A 22,353-nucleotide genomic window follows, 5' to 3' on the forward strand; every position below is an offset into this window, starting at 1 on the left:
CATTTAGAGAATACATTCATTTATAGGATATATTATCCTCTCCAGCAGGGAAATTCCATTTTTTCCATTCCAAAACCATTTTCTCGGAATTTCAGCTTACTTAAGTGGTTAAGATGTAAACAGAGTCATTCTGAGTGGTTTGGAGTGAAACGCTCTGTTCTAGATAAACTTACTGAGCCAGAGCTGCTCACAGTGGTGGAGATAGGAACCAGATGTCCACCTCTAAAATCTTCCTCACGGAAAGGTATTACATGAAATGGCTATGAATACATTGCCTGAAGGGCATTGTGTGGCAAGATAGTCCCACAAGAAAACATTATTTTCAGATTTTCTACTATTTTACCATAAACATTCCCTATAAAACTCAAAAGTGACCCTTGATTCCTATCGCCACCACTGTAAAGAAATCAGGGCCAGTCTACAATGAACCACTTCACCTCAAACCACTCTGAATGACTTTGCTTACATCTCTATGATGTGATTATGCAGAAATTGGGGAAAATGAGTGGAATTCCCCTTCAACCCTGTCTTTATTTTTGAACCCACAAAGCAAAAAAATGTTGTTGGCATGTGAAAGGATCTAAATATTGCTCCACCTTTTACATACTTTGCATATTTAGAACAATTAGAATTGATATTATCAATTACAATTATAGTAATAATCATTAGTGGCAGCTAATTTGGTTTGTTTCAAGAAAGAAAACGAAGTTCAGGCTGGACAGCGAGTAAAAGTATTGACCAGTGCTTATGCATTGCTTGACGTTGAAGATGCTGTCACTTGCCAAGCAGTTGTTTTTTTGCAGTGCAGTGATTTCTGGACATACACAAATGAAACGAACTAGCCCTCACATCCACCACCTGCTCTGATCTCCACAGGGTTTCATTTTCTTTCAAACTGCACATCTCTGATGTTTTTCTCCTCCAGATGGGCTCTGTTACAGCGCAAGTCACTCGCCTAGCTTGATATCTGACAGCTTTTATTGGGCTGCGGTCACTCAGGCCAGCTCCTCGGGCTCCCGGTCATATTCACTGAGATAATGGAAACCTGTCTGTGAAAGATCAACTTCACATTTTGAGGCGACCAGCTGAACTGCTTTTGTTTTCTCAGTGTAGTTCAGCCAAACTTTCTCCTAACTTAGTGCTGCAAATCAGGTTAACAGTATAGACACCGTAAAAAGTTGGGCTTCCTCAGAATACACTGATATACAGATATTCTACAGCCAATCACAGGTCACCATGAACAGAGGAACAGGACATAAAGAGAAGGAGAAGTCATGGAATCCATGGAAAGAGATAGAGATATGTTGATTTATTATAAACAGCATGGAAAGAGAGAAGGTAAACTGTTGCGTTGGCTCTATTAGTTCACCCTTCATCAGACACACCACAGACCCATTACACTAACACCCCGTTATTTACTCATCCTCCTCCTCGCGAGCCCACACGACCACATTGTTGTGCGTGGAGAACAAGGACCACTCACAGACACACAAAAGGAAATCATAGCGTGACTACAGGGTAATTCTACAGGCTCCTCCGTGACCCGCTTCCCTGGCGTCTAATTATGATACTGCTAAAAACGTAAGCATTACTTCAGTGCTGTTTGCTTTGAAGAGAGAGCTTGTGTGTTTAAAACTCAGGAACCACCTTCTCCACATATTAGCACTGTAACACACAGGCCCAGAGTGTGGAGTCTGTATTAAAATGTACAGATAAAAAGCAGAGCTTTTTACTCCAAAGGTCAGAGCAGATGGGTTCAATTGGAGGTTTTGGTCTTTACGGATTGGCACCGACATGCTTAAGCTCAAAAGTTCAGGCATAAGTACACTATATTTCCCAAAGTATTCGCTCGTCTGCCTTCACACGCATTTGAACTCGAGTGACGTCCCATTCTAAATCCATAGGGTTTAATATGATGTCGGCCCACCCTTTACAGCTTCAACTCTTCTGTGAAGGCTTTCCACAAGGGTTAGGAGTGTTTATGGGAATTTTTGACCGTTCTTCCAGAAGCACATTTGTGAGGTCAGACACTGATGTAGGACGAGAAGGCCTGGCTCACAGTCTCCGCTCTAATTCATCCCAAAGGTGTTCTATTGGGTTGAGGTCAGGACTCTGTGCAGGTTCTTTACACCACTGCGTTCCACGCTTTGCATTGCGCTTGGTGATGTAAGGCTTGGATGCGGCTGTTCGGCCATGGAAACCCATTCCATGAAGCTCTCTACGCTGGTCTTGAGCTGATCTGAAGGCCACATGAAGTTTGGAGGTCTGTAGTGATTGACTCTGCAGAAAGTCGGTGACCTCTGCGCACTATGCCCCTCAGCATCCGCTGACCGCTCTGTCATTTTACGTGGCCGACCACTTCGTGGCTGAGCTGCTGTCGTTCCCAATCACTTCCACTTTGTTATAATCCCACTGACAGTGGACTGTGGAATATTTAGTAGTGAGGAAATTTCACGACTGGACTTGCTGCACAGGTGGCGTCCGATCACGGTACCACGCTGGAACTCACTGAGCTCCTGAGAGCGACCCATTCTTTCACTAATGTCTGTAGAAGCAGTCTGCAGGCCTAGGGGCTCGGCTTTATACACCTGTGGCCATGGAAGTGATTGGAACACCTGAATTCAGTGATCTGGATGGGTGAGTGAATACTTCTGGAAATATAGTGTACTTCAGAGTTTCAATTTATAACATAATATACATGCAAAATTCAAGCTAAACCATCGTGCTTCACTGAATCACTATCCTGTTTAACCAAGTACCTGTGCACATGCCTAATTCCAAGTGTGGTCCATTTACACTCAGAGCTCAAATCCCACTCTTAACCTGATCCTAAAGCATATATGGTAATCTACTGTGTGAAAAAAATTGCAGTTGTTTAGCATACGTTGAAAAACTCAAGGCTTAATACAAGCCTAAAGCTAAAGCTGAAACCTTCAGATCCTTCTTGTGAGCTAAATCCTTGTGCAGTGTCCTTCACATAAAAAAAAATAAATGTTATGGAACTAATTTATTTCTGTCATAATGAGCTCCTCTAGGTGCTGTGAGTCAGCTTTACTGCTCAAACACTCCGAGCTGGTGTCTGTGTGTGAGCGCATCAACACATGACGCTGTGGGGACATTTTAGTGGTCCTCATCAGGAGAAATGTGGTTTAATACAAACAATTACTTGAAATATGTGAGTTTTTAAAAAACATTTCTCATAATTAAATGGGTAAAACAAACAGTCATTCAGAGTGGTTTGGTGTGAAATGCTCTGTTAGAGTTTCAGAATCACAGTGGTGGTGATAGGAACCAGACGTCCGCCTCTAAAAAACTCCTTCACTCAAAGTTCCTACATGAAGTGGTTATGAATTCACTGCCTGATGTCTGAGACGCTGTTTTATGATCATTTTACTGTAAGGCAAAATAGTCCCCAAAGAAAATGTATTATTTCAGATTTTCCACTATTTTCCCGTCATCAACATTCCATATAAAACTCAGAGGACACATGTAGGTTCACCGGTGGTTTTGGTTTAATAAATAAAAAAGGGCTATATTTGTGGTCAAGGTGACCCCTGGTTCCTATGATCTGCACTGTAAAGTAATCTGAACCATTTCACTCCAAACCACTCGGAATTGCTGTTATGTTATATATATATATATATATATATATATATATATATATATATATATATATATATATATATATATACACATACATACATACATACATACATATATATACATATATATACACACATACATGCATATATATATACATATATATATATATATATATATATATATATATATATATATATATATATATATATATACACACACACACACACACACACACACACACACACACAGAGGATATATTCTGCCCTCACTAGTAGGCTGGACAGGTAGCAGAAAACTGACCAGCTAACAGGCCAATACTACAATAATAAAAGCCAAGACTTCAAGTTTAAGCCTTTCAATAAAGCATTACTTAACAACTGAGACATACAACAAAAAAGTGTTACATGCCTGTTATCAGCTAAAAATGTCTGTATTTAAACAAGAGCTGACAAAAATCCCATATAGCACAGAGCTTACATAGCTAGCTACCATGGTGAACATATAAGGAGCATTAAAAAGCTCTGGTTTCTACCTTGTCTGTCTACGGGCATTGCTAAAGGCTTTCTGTCTGTGCCTGAATCTCAGTGTAAACGGAAGAAAAACGTTTAATATAATGGCTTTATTAGTGTGAGTAATGGCTGTGGGCTGTAAATAGATCCTCTGACTAAACCCTTTCACTCACGGAGGTTCAGGTTTCTGTTGACAGTTCGATTAAGCTACAAACATCGGCACACAAGAATTCAAGCATCCCACCAACGAAGATCATTTATACCGCTGTTGTCGGAACAAAGCCCCATATCTCCATTTTTGTTTATTTTTTTGACATAATTTGAAAATGCGTGTCGGCCTTTGCATTGTTTGTACATTTCATGACAAATGGACCAAAATAAACGGCCAAAGATGACTTGGAAAAAATTCTGGTTCCATTCACTTACATTGAAAGTAAAGTGTGTTTTTCCCTTCTCCTGTAAAGTTATTTTGGAGATACGAGGTTTTGTTCTGACAACAGCGATATTTTTATTTATTTTCACATTTCTATCATGTTAGGATGTTATCAACATTCAACGGATTGCCTGTTTACACTTCTGTCATTTTCACCTCGTCCATGTATCTCCAGAGAACTTACAGACAGGAGAATTACCACACTGTAATGTCATCTGGGTTTCTCAACCACTAGAGGGCGCTCCTGAGCGAAAACTGACCAGGTTAAGGTGCAGCATTTGAGGATAATCATGGCTTATAGATGCTTAAACATTTTTAATGTAAAACAATACAATCATTTCTTTTAAACTTGAGTTATAGGAGTTTAAAGTGATGCCTTGAGTACGTTCATGACATCAGTGAGCGTGAAGAGCCAATGAGCTGCTCTGCTCATCAACCAATCAGCACTCAGTAGCAGCAGTGTTAGCGTCCTACCGCCCCAAAACCTGTTTGCTGTAGAATAAAGGAAACACGAGTCTTATTCCCTTGTTTAGTGAAATTCATTCTTCTACTTTCTAAAATTGAAGGAAAGTTCTGGGTGGGTGATTAGAAACTATTTTAACTTTTGTTTTTAGCTGTTTAGCTCCCTGCACCCCATTCATTGACGACTTGCTCGCGGCCGCCCTCTGCTGTTTTGCGGTCCTGCTTGTGATGTAATGGGGGAAATAGGAAGAGGCCGGGTTCCTCATAAACCGGCTCTGGTATCTCTCGGGTTTGACCTGGTAATTGCCTTTGATCTGTCATTTTAATATTAAAGCCTGTTCTCTATTTAATGTCCGCGAGCGTCTGGTTTATCACACATTGCAGCTTTGCCTGATGTTCTGTCCATAAGTGACTCAAAGCATCATGGGGTGCAGGAATAAGTTGGTCAAATAAATTACACAGAAATTTGTAAAAATCAGTGGGGTTCCCCTTCACGCTCCCACAGCATGTATGTGAGTGAACGTCTCTCTGTGTTTCTCTGTCAGTGCTGCTCTGAAGTTCATGTAAAGAGAACGCAAAGAGATTCACGTCATGAATGTTCATGTAAGTGTTGTCATGAGCACGAGTCGGTGCTCCTTACACTGACCACACCATACACACACACACACACACACACACACACACACAATCTATAGGAGTGACACATCATCCACACATCAGCACCGACACGCCTGTCAGGCGCTTTACTGGGTCAGTTCAAAGGCAGTCACGCCCTGTTCATCACTGCAGCTCACACACTCACATGGTGCACATTTAAATCAACTCACCTATGATTCCTTTGGAAATGATTCAGCGAATCATTGAACGTTTTTCCCATTTGATTTGATTTGGAGGAATCTTAAAGGACCCATATTGTGGGAAACTGACTTTTCCTTGCTTCTTTAAAACAACATTGTTAACCTACTCCATACAGCAATAACAATAATTATTATTGTTAATAATAATAATAATAATAATAATAATGATAATAATAATTATTAAGTACTCACATGCCTGCGAGGCGCTTTACTGGATCAGTTCAAAGGCAGTCACGCCCTGTTCATCACTGCAGCTCACACACTCACATGGTCCACAGTTAAATCAACTCGCCTGTGATTCCCTTGGAAATGATTCATTGAACGTTTTTCCATTTGATTCGATTTGATTCTGAACCAATACTTTAAAATGCACCAAATACACTTAATCATTTCCAGTGAATCATTTCCAGTAGTGAAACAAATGAAAAAAAATTTACACCAAGCTTTTTACGGAGGTGGGGGGGGGGTGTTACTCTCCTGTATCATGTATGTAGTATCTTAAACACAACCATACATTATGCAAAATAACCAAGTTCCATTTTTTTAAGTAAAAATAAGAGAGAGAAACATCTAAATACAGAATTTTACTGCACATTTCTATTTATGCGCTCAGTGTAAGATATAAGGAACAATAAAACAATAAAGTATAAAATGTGTAATCAGGTTTTTTGGGTTTTTGTTCCCCCCTCAATATGTTAAAAACAGTAAATAGTCAGTAATTGTGCATATACGTACACATAAATGTATTCTCTGTAGAGGACATTAACCTGTTTACATTTAAAAAACAAAAATCAATAACAACATGGAAGTTAACCGGGGGTGCCAACACTTTTGCACACAGCTTTTTCCCCCTATCCGAGTTCACAGTCGGCTTCGGGTCCTGGATATTCATGTGTTTATATGGGTGACCATATTACAAATATGGCATTTTTGTCAGGTGAATTCAGTAGGTGGTCTTTTTTATCAGACCGTCGACGTGCAGACGTCCAGCTGTCCGAGCATCATCGTGTCGGTGCCACACTGTGCGGTGTGTTCTCTCCCTGCCTGTGTGTGAGGTCAAAGGTCATGGTCAGTGACCCCACCCTGTGCTCTCCTCCCTGAGGTGTTGAGAGGGCATCCCTCTGGTCCAGTAACAGCAGGCAGGGTCAGGCAGGGGGCAGTGGACACAGAATAGATTAAAGTCGCTGTGTGTGTGAGTTAGTGTGGATCGCGTTTATGCCACATCATGAGGACCAAAACCTGCTCGCACCCTCATGTCATGGGAACCTTTCCTGCTTGTGGGGACTGCAAGCTGGTCCCTATAATTTAAATGATTTTAAGGTGAGATTAGGTTTAGAGTCATTTTAAGGATAGTATTAGCTCTGGTTAAGGTTTGGACAAGTCTTTAGGATATGAATGGAAGTCTATGTAATGTCCCCACTATTCACACAAACAGAATTGTGTGTGTTTGTGTGTGAGGACGGTCTTACACTGTCACTTCAGTTCAAAACAGCAAGCCTCTAGGAAATGGTCTGGAAAGTCAAAAGTAGCCTCTACACTGCCTGGTCAGTGCGGGAATCTTAAATGGCCCATATTACGGGAAACTGACTGTGCCTTGCTTTTCTAAAAACAACATTGTAAACCTAGTCCATCCAGCCAGGATGATGAAAATAATAATAATAATAATAATAATAATAATAATAATAATAATAATAATGACTAGAAATGAAGAATAGATGGCAGCTTAAATGGCTGTTGATAGTTTCTATGGTGGTTTCTCTAGTGTTGCTGGCTGGTTGCTGTGGTGTTGCTGTGGGGTTGCTGTAGTATCCCAAGTGGTTGCATGTGGTTTCTATTATGTTGCCAAGTGGGTGTTAGCTGATTGCTATGGTATCACAGGTGATTGCTATTGTGTTGATAAATTGGAGGTTGCTCCACTTCCACCTTAAATTCACTGCCACCTTAAATCGCCTGCTACCTTAAAAGGGTGTGCGCATTTGTGGAGTGTGTGGTGTGTTGAGTGTCTGTTAGTGTGTTTGTATCCTTGTGACACATGACAGGTGTGAAAACATTTGTACTCCATATATTCCTTTGGGAAAAACTCTATTGCTAAACAGAAACTGTGCATCCTAGGAAAAAGCTTTCCTAGGATGTAGGAAGTGGCCTCGAAATCTGTGGGACGCGTTATGTGGCAAAAATCTGATGGAAAGATAAGAAAAGAGAAGAAGAATTGCTTTGCAATGTGCAACGCTAATAATAGCTGCTTTCTTATTCATGTCTTGATCAAAATTCCTTTATCAATGTAAATAAATTGTACCATGAAACTACTTGAGAAGGGCTGTGAAGATCAGAGAGTTGTTAATCCAGACGAATCCTCGCTGATCTTAAACGAACAGACAGAAATGAACTCAATGCTGCTTCAGACTTTCAGTGTAAATTTAGCATTAGAGCCATTAGAGGTTGCTATGGTGAACTACTGGGAATATGTTCGGAGCAAAAGGCACAAAGCAAAGCTGAGGCTTTATTAGATGGATCTCCTGCTTTGCTCCTGTCCATCCTGTTGATACTGAAGGTATAAAGTTTAGACTTTCATCTAAAGCCCAGTAGGATCTGTAACAGTTTGAACTGGGGAGCTCCTGTAATTTAAGTTACTAGCAAAGAATTTTTAATCCAGCATGAAGGTTTTACAATCTTGACTCTAATAAGTGTGGAGAGGCTTTTGTTGGTCCATATGGAAACGTACACTTCAGCTTTGTGTGCGAAGGTGCTAGAGTTAATCTATTATGAACATCTGCATGGATCGAGGTGTGCTAATACGCATTAGACATCACTGCAGATAAATAACTACTACATAAAGTTAAGAACAGACTATTAAATGAAATAAGCTTAAAATAAAAGCAGAGGAAAAACCGTCACACACAAAACGGAGGTGCAGTTGACGTGCCTGGCCAGACTCAGCATCTAGGTATGTATATCTAGGCTATATGGAGGTTCTGTAGGAGCTGGGCTGCTGCATCACTTTTCTGCTTCCCTCATAAGCCGGTGGTGATTTCATTGCTTCATGTCTGGTTTGATTTGACCGAAGCAGGAAACAGAGGGTCTCACAGTGTTACCCCGCCACCTCCACCCCCCCCCCCCCCTCCCTACTTTTTATAGTCTGTTTGTGTCTTAAATAAATGACGATGGACTGGATATATGAGCATCTCTCTCTCTCTCTCTCTCTCTCTCTCTCTCTCTCTCTCTCTCAGCTCGTGGTCACTGAGGGACAGCAGACTGTTTATCTTCCACCTGTAATGGTGATGCTGGTAAAAAAAAAAAAGTTTGCTAAAAATAAATGTTAGAGTGGTGGAACCTCTTCACCATAAAAACACAAAAAGCTTCTAAAAACAGACTGCTGCTCCCGAGAGAGAGTGAGAGAGAGAGAGAGAAGGACAAAAGAAAGAGAGAAGCAAAGGACAGAGAGAGGGACTGAGAGAAAAGCAAAGGTGATAGAAAAACAGAGAGCAGGGAGAAAGATAAAAGAGAGGAAATAAAGATAGAATGAGAGAAGTGAGAGAGACAGAGAAGGGGAGAGGGAGTGAAAGAAAGAGAGAGAGAGAGAAGAGATGAGAGAGAGACAAATGGAGGGAGAGAGAGAGAGAGAGAGAGAGAGAGAAAGAGAGAGAGACGGCGAGAGAGAGTGAGACAGTTAGAGAGCGAGAGAAAGTTAGAGAAAAGAGAGAAAAGAGAGAGAGAGAGAGAGAGAGAGAGAGAGAGAGAGAGAGAGAGAGAGATGTGCATCAGCTCTGCCTGTGTTCAGTTACAGGGCTGTTTATGCTGTTTATGTTGTTATTTGGCTGCAACCAGTCAGATCTTTCTTTTCAGAGCCGTTACCCAGCAGGCCGCTGGCGCCTCCCCCACTGTACCTGTGTGCCATCCGCATGCCACCTCCGCCACGGGCACCATCTGCCACTTGCAAAACACACTACAAACACACACCCGAACAGGCTGCGCGTCTTTCTGCAGACGGCGTTTCATAAACAGATTTAGAACTGACCTCGGATGAAGTTGGTCTGCAGCTCAGCTCAGCTCATCCTCTGGTTCCCATCACACCTGTTGGGCTGCAGACACACCTGAGATATTAACCAATTAGCTGTAAACCGAGCTGGAGTCACTGCAACGTTATGGGAGAACAGCTTTTTGTCCCTGTAAAACTGCGGTTCCAGTAGAAGAATAAAGAAAAGACGCTCACCGTCCTGTCTTTCTCCTCCTTTTCTCTGCTGAAAGGTCAATGATAACGTCCCATTTCTTACAACATCGCTCTCGTTCTACAACAGTTACTGAGGACGACGGCATTCAGGCCACAGCCAGGGTGAAAAAGCCAGTTCACTAGAAGGTGAAAGGACATGAATGCAAATAAGGATTCCACTTCTGGTAGAGGTGGATTTGTGCCAAGTTCAACCATAGACATAAACACAGACGCCGCATTGGCTGCTTCGGCCCATTGCAGTCATACGTCCGTGCGTCCACCGCATTGGTCCAGGCTAGACTGGCCTGTAAACAGATACAAGCTGCTGAGTTTTGTCTCCAGTTACACCGATTCTTGACAGTTAAAATCGCTGCTCAATGCTGAAGAGAGGAGCGTGTATCAGCTTTAGCCTCAGATGAACTGACTTCCTAATGTGGCGAAGGACGAAGTATTTTTCGTGGTTTAGGTAGAACATCAGTTTTACAGTCGCTGGTTCAGACTTCTAACAATCTGACCAAACTCAGCAGTTACTAATACAACTGAAGACCAATTTGACAGAACAGCACAGAGCTCACACGAGTTTTACTTCATATTCCCCAGAACAGACAACACACTAACAGCATCAGCAACAGCAGCGAAGTTTCAAAAAACAAAGTAGAAAAGCAGTTAAATAGTTAGATAGATAGTTAGTTAAATAGTTAAAAGTAGTTATGATCTGCTGCAGAAGTCCATTAGGTGGGATCAAGCTATCCAGAAAAAGTCCAGAGATTGTCTATAGTGAATCCAATTAAAAATAAAAAGTCCAAAAAAAGTCAAACAGCAACCGTAGTCCAAGTAAACCATGTCCCCAAACTACTCAAAAACCAAAACAGGGCCCAAAGGAACGAGCTCCTCACCCAGTTCCTTAGGGTATCTCCACAGTTAGAGGGGGATCCAATCTCCAAAGACAAGGATGAGTAGAATAAGGAGTAAGAGTTTGTTGGGGCTTGAGCAGCAATGATCCACCAGGCCACTGGTCCTCAACCTTGACCCTCCCTGAAATGGCTGTCACACTTCCCTTTTCGGTTCCCAAACCAGGGTTTCTATTCAAAATAAGAGTCCCCAGTTGGCATGCACGGGAAACATTTTCAAATCAAAATACCAGAAATAAGATACGACCACAACTCCAATCAGAACAACCCGGTGAGAAGTCATAAAGGAGATGAAGGACTTTATAATCTAAATAACACTCCCTGAAATCTGGGTTAGTGTTCCTCATTAAAAATGGGTATTCCACAGGTCCCCTTATGTGGTGGTGTCACAAACTGCTTTCAGACGCCTGGCGCTGTTTTCTCCCCGCTCCTCTTCCTCAGCCCCTCAGACAGCGCCTCTCCGCCTCTGTTACCTTCCCTCCTGAGGACAGAAAAAAATCCCAGAGTGTAGAATCAAATCAATTATCATCGACATGCAAAAAGCGCTACTTAAGAAATTTCACCATAGGAACAATTTCTAGAGACATACAAGCACAAATTTGTTAACTACTTTTTCAAATAGAACAAATCATCGAAACAGTAAAGACAGACGTGAAGAAATAATTTACATTTCAGACTCTCGGCAGGTGAAGGCGTTTGTGGGACTGCCTTCGCGATGCTGCCTTCAGTTTTGGTTAAATTAAGGCATTTTACACTGGTAGAAATAAAGGTACCATGCATGATTCATTCATAAAGGTACAAACAGTGTAAACGTTCCCTCAAAAGGTGCAGCAGTGGTTTTAAGGTACAACTGTGCACCTTAAGTAAGTTTTTCCCAGTGGAAAAGTAGATATTCATATGTTTTAAAACAGAACTGTTTAATAAAAAGCCTGGAGGCGAGGCGGGGTGTGGAGTCAGTACAACGTAGAAAATATCATTTCAGTGGATTCAGAGCATTTCAGTTCAGTTATGTTCCCTGACTAAAGGTACTGAGATGTACCCCTGAGGAGACCACCTCAGTGACAAGAAGGGTACTGCCCCAGTGACACTGTCGTACCTTTTTTTCTGAGAGCATAGAAGGCAGCTGCCTTCCGAATGGGACAGCCTTCGACTCGGGAGCGTGCGAATGCTGCCTACTTAGACAGCTGCCTGCTGATTGGAACGCACCAAGAATAAACATCAAAACCTGATACCAGCATAAATGAATGTGGATTCATTATAAGGCAAACGGCAGGTCACTGTTCCCCCTTTTATTTGTGTTGTAAATGTTCATTAAAAATGAGGTTTTTGAGACCTAATTAATAACCATTAATAAACTCGTTCTAAACCATGGTTTGGAGACCGTGGCTCTGTCTAAAAGACAGGAAGCTGAGCTGGAGGTGGCGGAGATGAAGATGCTGAGATTTTCGTTGGGAGTGACGAGGCTGGACAAGATTAGAAATGAGCAGATCAGAGGGACGGTGAAGGTGGAGCAGTTTGGAGATAAAGCCAGAGAGGCCAGGTTGAGATGGTTTGGACATGTGTTGAGGAGGAATAGTGGATATATTGGGCAAAGAATGTTGGAGATGGAGCTGCCGGGTAGAAGGAGAAGAGGTAGACCTCAGAGAAGGTTTATGGATGTAGTGAAGGTGGACATGGAGATGGTTGGTGTGAAAGTAGAGGAGGCAGTGGACAGAGCAAGATGGAGGCAGATGATCAGCTGTGGCGACCCCTAAAGGGAGCAGCCGAAAGAAGAAGAAGAAGAAACTCGTTTTAAACCATTCATGAATGCTTGTAAGGGTAATCTTAGGTCCAATCCCAATTCTTATTTTTACCCCTACCCCTTGTTTCTGAGTGCCATCTTGCCCCTTGGAAGTACAAGGGATAGTGGTTGAAACCTTCCCTATGAAATGGGACCCTCTAATACAAACACCATTACTTCATTAAGAGGCTACTAGCGCTGCTCTGTAGGTCTGCAGTGACAGCAGAGGAGGGTAAAGTTCAGCTCCTCACTGCTGGGCTTTGGTTACATTTAGGACATCATTTGCCTTCAAAGAGGGGGGCAATTAATAATTTATGCCCACTCCGAATTCTTCAGTGATTCCAGTCAGTGTTCAGGACTCAGCCTCAGCCTCAGTCTTTAAGTCGAGGCTGAAAGCCCACTTGTTTAGTCAAGCCTTTGGTAATTAGTTTTCCCTGTTAGATAAAAGGTTCAGATCTGGGGGTTCATGGTCATAGAGTGTTACGGTGAACAGGGAGTGCTGGTGCCGTCGTCCCGCTGCTCTTCATCCCGTCTTGCATTCACTCAGGTTTGCTGACGGTGCTGATATCTTAGGGAGCCTCGTATCTGTGCTACCTTCCGGCTCTCCGTCTGAGTGAGGCTGTAACAGCTTGACCTGCCGGAGTCTCTGCTGCACTCTGTTAACAGCTGCCCATCCTGATTTGCTTTATCTTCCTTGATCAGGTGCCCACAGCTCGCCAGCATTGTGGACCAGTTTGATGCTGTGCAAACCTCACCTGCATGAACTGACCCTCCCGCTGCTGCTGCGCAGACTCAAAGTCTAATTATAACCAATGCTCCATCTGTTTTTCCCTGTTTTGCTATCCGGTGTGGACGAGAGAAGGATGGGTTCCCCTTTTGTGTTTTGGTTCCTCTCAGGAACCAAACTCTTATTGAGTGTTGTTGAAAGGAAAGGTGATGTAACACAGTGGTAAACACGACCCTGTCCCAACTTCTTTGGAACGTGTTGCAGGCATCAAATTCAAAATGAGTGAATATTTGCAAAAAACAATAAAATTTACCCATTTGAACATTAAATATCTTGTCTTTGTAGTGTATTCAATTGAATATCGGTTGAAAAGGATTTGCAGATCATCATATTCTGTTTTTATTTATGTTTTACACAACGTCCCAACTTCATTGGAAGTGGGGTTGTGTGTGTATATATATATATATATATATATTTGACAGGAGGATGCAGACAGTATTATGAATACAGTTCTGTAATACATGTTTTTGTCCTCTTTTTCATTTTCTTTTTATTATTTTTTGATTAATTCGCTTAAAAGAAGAAGCTGCTCTGCTCATATGACACAAAGTCTAATATTTGCTGTAGGCGGTTTTCCCTGAGGAGGCAAAACAGGAGGGACATGAGTCCACACGTGAGCGTGCACACCAATATAGCAGCTCCCACGGGGGTGTGTGTGTGTGTGTGTGTGTGTGTGTGTGTGTGTGTGTAATTGAGTTTGATGTGGTGATCCTGTAGACTACATTAAATCCCTCTCTGACAGCACCTCAGGAATTTGTAGGGATTCAGGAATTCAGGAATTCAAGGACTTCCACTCCTTAAAGTCATTCTTTACTCCAAGTGTATCACTCAGACGAGACGCGTTTGATGAAATGATTGATGACATTTGTGTCTTGGTGTCAGAGCTATGAGGACAGGGAGACGAGGCGAGGTGTTTTAAGCTTGTCCTATTTATATTTTAAGCAGCATATATGTGATATGAATTTTGCCTTTTTCATTCAAATTTTTTATTTTGATCATTTCCATCAAACAGAAGGTGCCACAGTGCTATAAAGTGGTGAGAGATGCCAATACACGCAACACACATACACAACTGACCCGTGATGCAGTTTGCTGTCTTTGTGTGTATGGACATTATGCAAATGAACTTATTGGTGACCATTATTGATATGTGCTAAATTAATTGTGTCACGCCCTGCAAGGCACAGCGGATGGGAGACAGAGCAGTTTATAAAAACCACATGTTTTCAAAGCTTGGGACACAATTACAGTCAATGATTTTTCAAGTTGGAAACAGTCCTTTCTTTTCCTGTCCTGTCCTTTCCTGGCCTGTCCTGTCCTTTTCCGGGCTTTCCTTTCCTGTCCTGTCCTTTCCTTTCCTGTCCTGTCCTTTCCTGGCCTGTCCTGTCATTTCTTTTCCTGTCCTTTCCTTTCCTTTCCTTTGCTACTTACCTTTCCTTTCCTGTCGTGTCCTGTTGTGTCCTGTCCTATCCTTTCCTTTCCTGTCCTGTTGTGTCCTGTCCTATCCTTTCCTGTCCTGTCCTTTCTTTTCCTGTCCTTAACTTTCCTGTCCTGTCCTGTCCTTGTTTTAGTGATGTGCCCTACTGAGTGGTCTGCAGTTGTCCGTGTTTTGGTTGACTTTAATGAAAATACCTCTCTAAAACTCTAAATCAAACACATCCTGAAAGCTGGGGAGCTGCATGTCTAAATCACGGCTACTGCTGAACTTTGTCTGTATGTTTGTCCACTTCCGTAGACATTATACAGAAATTCACACAGTCAGAAACTAGACACACACACACATGCGCACACACACCCACACGACACGCACACACACATGCGCACACACACCCACACGACATGCACACACACACGGACGCACACACACAAACACGCACACACATGCATACACATGCACACATCCTCTAGTTAAACTCACTGATGGACTGATGTGTGAGTGAACTGGACATTATTAACTAATCAATCCTATTGACCATCCTGTAAGGAGAAAGTGCTGAAAGAGAGAGAGAGACAGAGAAAGTGACAAAGATGAAGGCAAAGAGCTGGAGACAGAGGGAAGACTGAGAGAGAAGAAGAAAGAAAGAGAGAGGAGAAAGAAAGATGAACAGAAAGCAGCCAGGAGAAACAGAGAGAGAGAGAGAGAGACAGAAGGAGAGAGCGAGAAACATGGAGAGAAAGAGAGAGGGACAGAGAAAGCAAGAGAGTGAAAAAGAGAGAAGGCGGATAAAGCGACAGAGGGAAAAAGAAACAAAAAGGGCTTGAGGGAGAGAAAAAGAAACAAAGGAGAGAAAGAGACAAAGAGAAAGCGGAGAAAGGAACAGAGGGAAATAAAAAAAGGGCAAGAGGAAGAGAAAGTGAAGCAGAGAAAGGAGAGAGAGAAAGATAGAAAAGCAAAAAGTAACAGAAAAAGATGGAAGTGAGAGACAGAGAGAGATGGAAAAAGAAAGGAAAGAAGTGTGAGAAGGAAATAAAAACAGAAAGAAAGAGATAGAGAGAAAGAGGAGAGAGAGAGGACAGACAGAGAAAGAGAGAGAAAGAGAGAGGAGAACAAGAGACAGAGAAAGAGAGAGAGGAGAGAGAGAAAGAGAGAGAAGAGAGAGAGAGAGAGAGAGAGAGCGAGAGAGAGAGAGAGAGAGAGCGAGAGATATGCAACAACACTGTAACCACTAATGATTTAGTCAGTGTTATAGATGGATTACAGAAGTACAGTCTATGTAATAACACATGTATCAACTTCAGTTTTGCCTCATGTAATTACTCTCTCTCTCTCTCTCTCTCTCTGTCTCTCTCTCACTCTGTATCTCTCTCTCTCTCCTCTCTCTCTTTCTTTCTCTGTGTCTCCTCTCTCTCTCTCTCTCCCTCTGTCTCTCTCTCTCTCACTCTGTATCTCTCTCTCTCTGTCTCTCTCTCTCTCTCTCTGTCTCTCTCTCTCACCCTCTCTCTCTCTCTCTCTCTCTCTCTCTCTGTCTCTCTCTCACTCTGTATCTCTCTCTCTCTCCTCTCTCTCTTTCTTTCTCTGTGTCTCCTCTCTCTCTCTCTCTCCCTCTGTCTCTCTCTCTCTCACTCTGTATCTCTCTCTCTCTGTCTCTCTCTCTCTCTCTCTGTCTCTCTCACCCTCTCTCTCTCTCTCTCTCTCTCTCTGTCTCTCTCTCACTCTGTATCTCTCTCTCTCTCCTCTCTCTCTTTCTTTCTCTGTGTCTCCTCTCTCTCTCTCTCTCCCTCTGTCTCTCTCTCTCTCACTCTGTATCTCTCTCTCTCTGTCTCTCTCTCTCTCTCTCTCTGTCTCTCTCTCTCACCCTCTCTCTCTCTCTCTTTCTCACTCTGTCTCTCCTCTCTCTCTCTCTCTCTCCCTCTGTCTCTGTCTCTCTCTCTCTCTCTCTCTCTCTCTCTCTCTCTCTCTCTCTCTCTCTCTCTCTCACTCTGTATCTCTCTCTCTCTCTCTCTCCTCTCTCTCTTTCTTTCTCTCTCTGTCTCTCCTCTCTCTCTCTCTCTCTCTCCCTCTGTCTCTCTCTCTCTCACTCTGTATCTCTCTCTCTCTCTGTCTCTCTCTCTCTCTCTGTCTCTCTCTCTCACCCTCTCTCTTTCTCTCTTTCTCACTCTCTCTCTCTATCTCTCCCTCTGTCTCTGTCTCTCTCTCTCTCCCTCTCTCTCTCTCTCTCTCTCTCTCACTCTGTATCTCTCTCTCTCACTCTGTATCTCTCTCTGTCTCTCTCTCTCTCTCTCTCTCCTCTCTCTTTCTTTCTCTCTCTGTCTCTCTCTCTCTCTCTCTGTCTCTCTGTCTCTCTCTCCCTCTTTCTCTCTGTCTCTCTCTCTCTCTCTCTCTCTCTCTCATTCTCCCCAGTGGTGGAGTTGTAGTAACAGTGTCTCCGTCATCAGGCAGTGAATTCATAACCACTCCATGTAGGAACTTTCCGTGTGGGAGCTTTTAGAGGTGGACGTCTGGTTCCTATCACCTGCACTGTGAACAGTTCTGACTTGGTAAATTTCTATAGAGCAGAGCGTTTCACACCAAACCGCTCTGAGCGACTGTTCACATTTTACCATTTTATGACGCATACATTTTGAAAAATTTCCCTTTTAAGGTTGTGGAGGAACCTGGAACTTGTCTGTAATGGAATACAGGCATTGTGAATAAATATTCTGCATGTAGAAATGAAGTATTCAGTATAAATTACATTTTATAAATGCAGTATTCACAATACAGCTACTTTACATTTTTAGAAGAATATTTTGAGATAACTTCATAAACACTTCATAAACACTACATTAAAAAATATATGCCATCTTTTACAGAAACACCGTCACTGCTTGTGGAGTAACTACAATCAGCACACAACATAGAGAGACATGCTATAAAGAAGAGCTCAGACAATGGCTTCTTTACAAACACTGAAGCTCCTCCTAAAGACTGAGTAGACTGATAAATCACTGTGGAGAGTCCGTTATTAATCTGGACATTAGTGAACTCGTTTGAGGGGTGACTGACCTGAGTAGTAGACATTGTTCTCAACTCATAAGCTCAGCTTTGGCTTCGTGCCTGTGCGTAGTGGCAAGTTAGATATTTATCATTAATGGAAAATCATACAGTTGCTCACTTTATAGTCAGACTTGTGAGACTATATTATTGGGATGTGGTAAACTGGGTCATGAAAGGGCAGTGGGAGTATGAGACCAGTAATGGGATTATGGGTTTTTGTACTCATTTGAATTACTGAATTATTATTTAATGGAACATATTATCAGAGGATTTACGTGAACAAAACTGCCAACCAGGAACAGCGAGAAACAGCCTGTAATAAACCATTGCTCCCCGGGCGCCGTGGATAGGGTTGCCCACCGCTCCGGGCAAGTGTGCTCACTGCCCCCTAGTGTGTGTGTGTGTGTGTGTGCTCACTAGTGTGTGTATGTGGTGTTTCACTTCACAGATGGGTTAAATGCGGAGGTGAAATTTCCCTAATTTCCGACTAATAAGGGTTGCTTAATCCTAATCACTTATTTATTTATTACTTCATTATTACTTATTATTACTTCATTTTAATGTGTACTATAAATGTATTCTATCTGTATTCTGAATATCATTTTATGTATATTAATGGAATACTTAACTCAATACATTCAGCACAGTGTATTTAGTGTATTCATTATTCAGCCATCGCTACTAGTATTTTGTATTTTGCCGAACTCTGACCAGGCAGTAAGAGTCCTTAATGTGGACGAAATACATCACGCGATAGTGATGCATACATTAAAAAACACTAATATGACACGGTTAAAGATTGGCTTTGTTGCAATGCATGAGTACCTGGATTCATCAAAACACCCAGAGAAGCTCAACTGGACATCTGATTGGTCAGGACACTCAGCACGCAGTGGTTCAACTGGTTAAAGCATTCAGAAGAACAGAAGAAGCCTGATCCTCTATCAGTGTGGGTTCATCTGTCACGGCCACAGTGTGTACAAAAGGGGAAAATAAAAAATGTCAGCCATGCATTTGTGTTAGATAATGATTACAAATTTCATTCAGAGAACGCAGGCGTGTTTTGATTCGGCTCATGCATCGCTGGGTTTTAATCGACGCACTCAAGCGGAATAATCACAATCTATTGCCTGCTCCTGTCAGCCCTGTTTGGCTTTTTTTGTCTCAAACAACTGGTGAACAGTGAGAACAGATCTAGAGGTGCTGGTCAGGCCTGAATTTAGTGTTTACTTTATTTATTTTGTATCATCTCCCATGTCCCCTTTTTCACCAAGATGCCACGATTTCTGCTACGAGAGATGCTCTTAATTTACTCCAGCAGAAAAGGGTCAAGCAAAGTCACTGGAATAGTTGGCAGGCCACTTCTAGCCATGCACTTCCTCCTTAATTTCACTGACCACCCCATAGCCCAACACAAAGTAACACAAAACACATACACACACATACCTTTAACCAGTGAATAAACACATAAGCAACATCAAATAACAACCCTTAACATTCACTGGAGGAGAGGAGCAGTGCAGATCTGCATTCACTGAATCTGGAGTCCCTTCCATGTACTGGTATGTGTATGTGGCAGCCACCACAAACCACCCCCTCACAGGTCAGCTATCCTGGGGACCTGCACAGCCCGTACCAAAACCCAGGGGCACACAGAGTCCCAGCCAGCTCTTATGCCATGGTTGGCACTTCTTTCAGCTAGCCTCTACTTTCTCTACTGTCCACCAAGCCATCTACACTGGTGAGGGTGCCACCTCACAGCTGGCTCCCATTTCTCGCTGGCTTAGGCTTGTGGCATGTATGCTTCTCCCTAAGCTCCTTCTGTGCAGCTTGCCATGGTGCTTCTACACTGAAGCTGAGCTCTGTTCTGCTGTGTCCCAGCTGGAAGCCGTGGTGTCTCTGCCATCAAGCCTCACTGTGGAGGTCTTTAACCAGGCTCTGCATTCCTCACTGTCTTCCTTGCAGCTCTTTGAAGCTATATTTCACTCCTTGCTGCTGGGGTGCTATCCCACCTCTGACACCAATGTAGCACCTTGGCAAACAAGGAGTCAGGGGAGAGGCCATGATTTTGGTTACAAGATGTTCTCTTAGCTGAAAAGGTGCAGACAAAGCCACTGGAACCAGAGGAAGGTCACTTCTAACAATATGCTTCTACCCTATGGTTAGGACACAACACCACACTAACTACCTCAGAGCCCACACACACACCTTAAACCAATGAATTAAGACATTAAGAGCGTCAAATAACAACTTTTTATGTTGAGTGACAGATGAGGGTTGGATGCGCAGTACAGACCTACATACCACAGCCTCTAGAGCCCCTTCCACAAACTGGAGCAAGTGGTAGAAGCCACAATATAAACAGACAACCTAATAATTATACTTTGTATTGCAATGTAAACTACACAGTGATGAAGACTTGTTGAAACTTTCTTTACTTTTCTAAGTTTAGTGAAAACACTGAGCAATGACTCCTACCAGACTATCTGTCTGTATTTATGCAGGTTGGTTAAATGTGAATATCTCTATGCATGAAAGTGACTCTCGTGGCATTTGCTAGAACCTTTTGATCAAAAGGCAAAGACTTTAAAATTAGATTCTTGGCTGATTTAAGCCTCAGGCAGATTATCAATTTTTCCTTAACATAGGTTAATCTCCAGTCACCCTCCAGACCCCAAAAAGCCAGTGACATCATTCAGTATTTCAAAGTGCCCTTTAAAATACAGAGTACAACCATCTCCAACAAAACATCCCTCTCCTTTAACATCCGTCAATACTGAAGCCCAAGGCTTCCTCTGTAAGCGTGCTTGGTAAACATCAACCTTGCTAGTAATAGGTTGGACCCCCTTTTGCCTTCAGAACTGCTTTAATTCTTCATGGCAGACTTTCAACAAGGTGTTGGAAACATTCCTCAGAGATTCTGGTTGGTTATTTGAGTTCCTGTTGTCTTTCTATCATCTGGAACCAGTCTGCCCATTCTCCTCTGACCTCTCACATCAACAAGACATTTTCATTCACACAACTGACCGCTCACTGGATGTTTCCTCTTTTTCTGACCGTTCTCTGTGAACCCTAGAGATGGTTGTGTGTGAAAATCCCAGCAGATCAGCAGTTTCTGAAATACTCAGACCAGCCCGTCTGGCACCAACAACCACGCCACGTTCAAAGCCCCTTAAATCCCCTTTCTTCCCCGTTCTGATGCTCGGTCTGCACTTCAGCAGGTTGTCTTGACCACCTCTACACGCCTAAATGCAGTGAGCTGCAGCCGTGTGATTGGCTGATTAGCTATTTGAGTTAACAAGCAATTGAACAAGTGGCCGGTGACCACTCTATTAGAAACACTTCTACTCATTCATGCAATAATCTAATCCCAATCAGCCAATCGTATGACAGCAGTGCAGTGCATAAAGTCATGCAAATACAGGCCAGCAGCTTAAACACTGTGTCCACTCACTGTCCACTCTATTAGACGCTCCTACCTTGCCGGTCCACCTTGTAGATGTACAGTCAGAGACGACAGCTCATCTGCTGCTGCTCAGTTTGTGTTGGTCATCCTCTGGTCCTTCATCAGTGGTCACAGGACGCTGCCCACAGGACGCTGCCCACAGGACACTGTTGGCTGGATATTTTTGGTTGGTGGACTATTCTCAGTCCAGCAGCGACACTGAGGTGTTTAAAAACTCCAGCAGGACTGCTGTGTCTGATCCACTCACACCAGCACAACACACACTAACACACCTCCACCACATCAGCGTTACTGCAGTGCTGAGAATGACCCACCACCCAAATAGTACCTGCTCTGTGAGGGTCCATGGGGGTCCTGCCCACTGAAGAACAGGGTAACAGAGTATCAGAGAAACAGATGGACTACAGTCTGTAACTGTAGAACTACAGAGTGCAGCTATACAGTAAGTGGAGCTGATAAAGTGGACGGTGAGCGTAGAAACAAGGTCATGATGTTATGCCTGATTGCTGTATGTATAATGTTGTGATATTTGTTCAAATTTACAAGCAAGATTTCAACACATTCAGAGGGAATATTAATGTGTTTGCATGTGAGTGAGAAGAGCGAGAGAGGTGGAGAGATAGAGAGATAGAGAGACAGAGAGAGAGAGAGAGAGAGATAGAGAGATAGAGAGAGAGAGAGAGAGAGAGATAGAGAGATAGAGAGAGAGAGATAGAGAGAGAGAGAGAAAGAGAGAGAGAGAGATAGAGAGAGAGAGAGGTGGAGAGAGAGAGAGAGAGAGCGAGAGAGAGAGAGAGAGAGAGAGAGAGAGAGAGAGAGAGAGAGAGAGAGAGAGAGAGAGAGGCTGTAAACAATATAAAA

The 22,353-nt window shown here is 42.8% G+C and overlaps 1 long non-coding RNA gene across 2 annotated transcripts; it reads right to left on the minus strand.

Moving 5' to 3' along the window:
* Positions 1 to 6,529: 6,529 nt before the first annotated feature.
* Positions 6,530 to 11,068, minus strand: LOC108411349. Of its 2 annotated transcripts, none has more exons than XR_001856565.1 (4): positions 10,968 to 11,068; positions 10,075 to 10,211; positions 9,880 to 9,943; positions 6,530 to 7,162 (listed from the first exon to the last, which is right to left on the minus strand). It is a non-coding gene; the product is annotated as an uncharacterized LOC108411349 (long non-coding RNA). The 2 variants fall into 2 exon arrangements; XR_001856566.1 differs by having other exon boundaries at positions 9,880 to 9,955.
* Positions 11,069 to 22,353: the final 11,285 nt, after the last annotated feature.

Source organism: Pygocentrus nattereri, chromosome 7 (genome assembly GCF_015220715.1).
Source record: "Pygocentrus nattereri isolate fPygNat1 chromosome 7, fPygNat1.pri, whole genome shotgun sequence".
Taxonomy (NCBI): domain Eukaryota; kingdom Metazoa; phylum Chordata; class Actinopteri; order Characiformes; family Serrasalmidae; genus Pygocentrus; species Pygocentrus nattereri.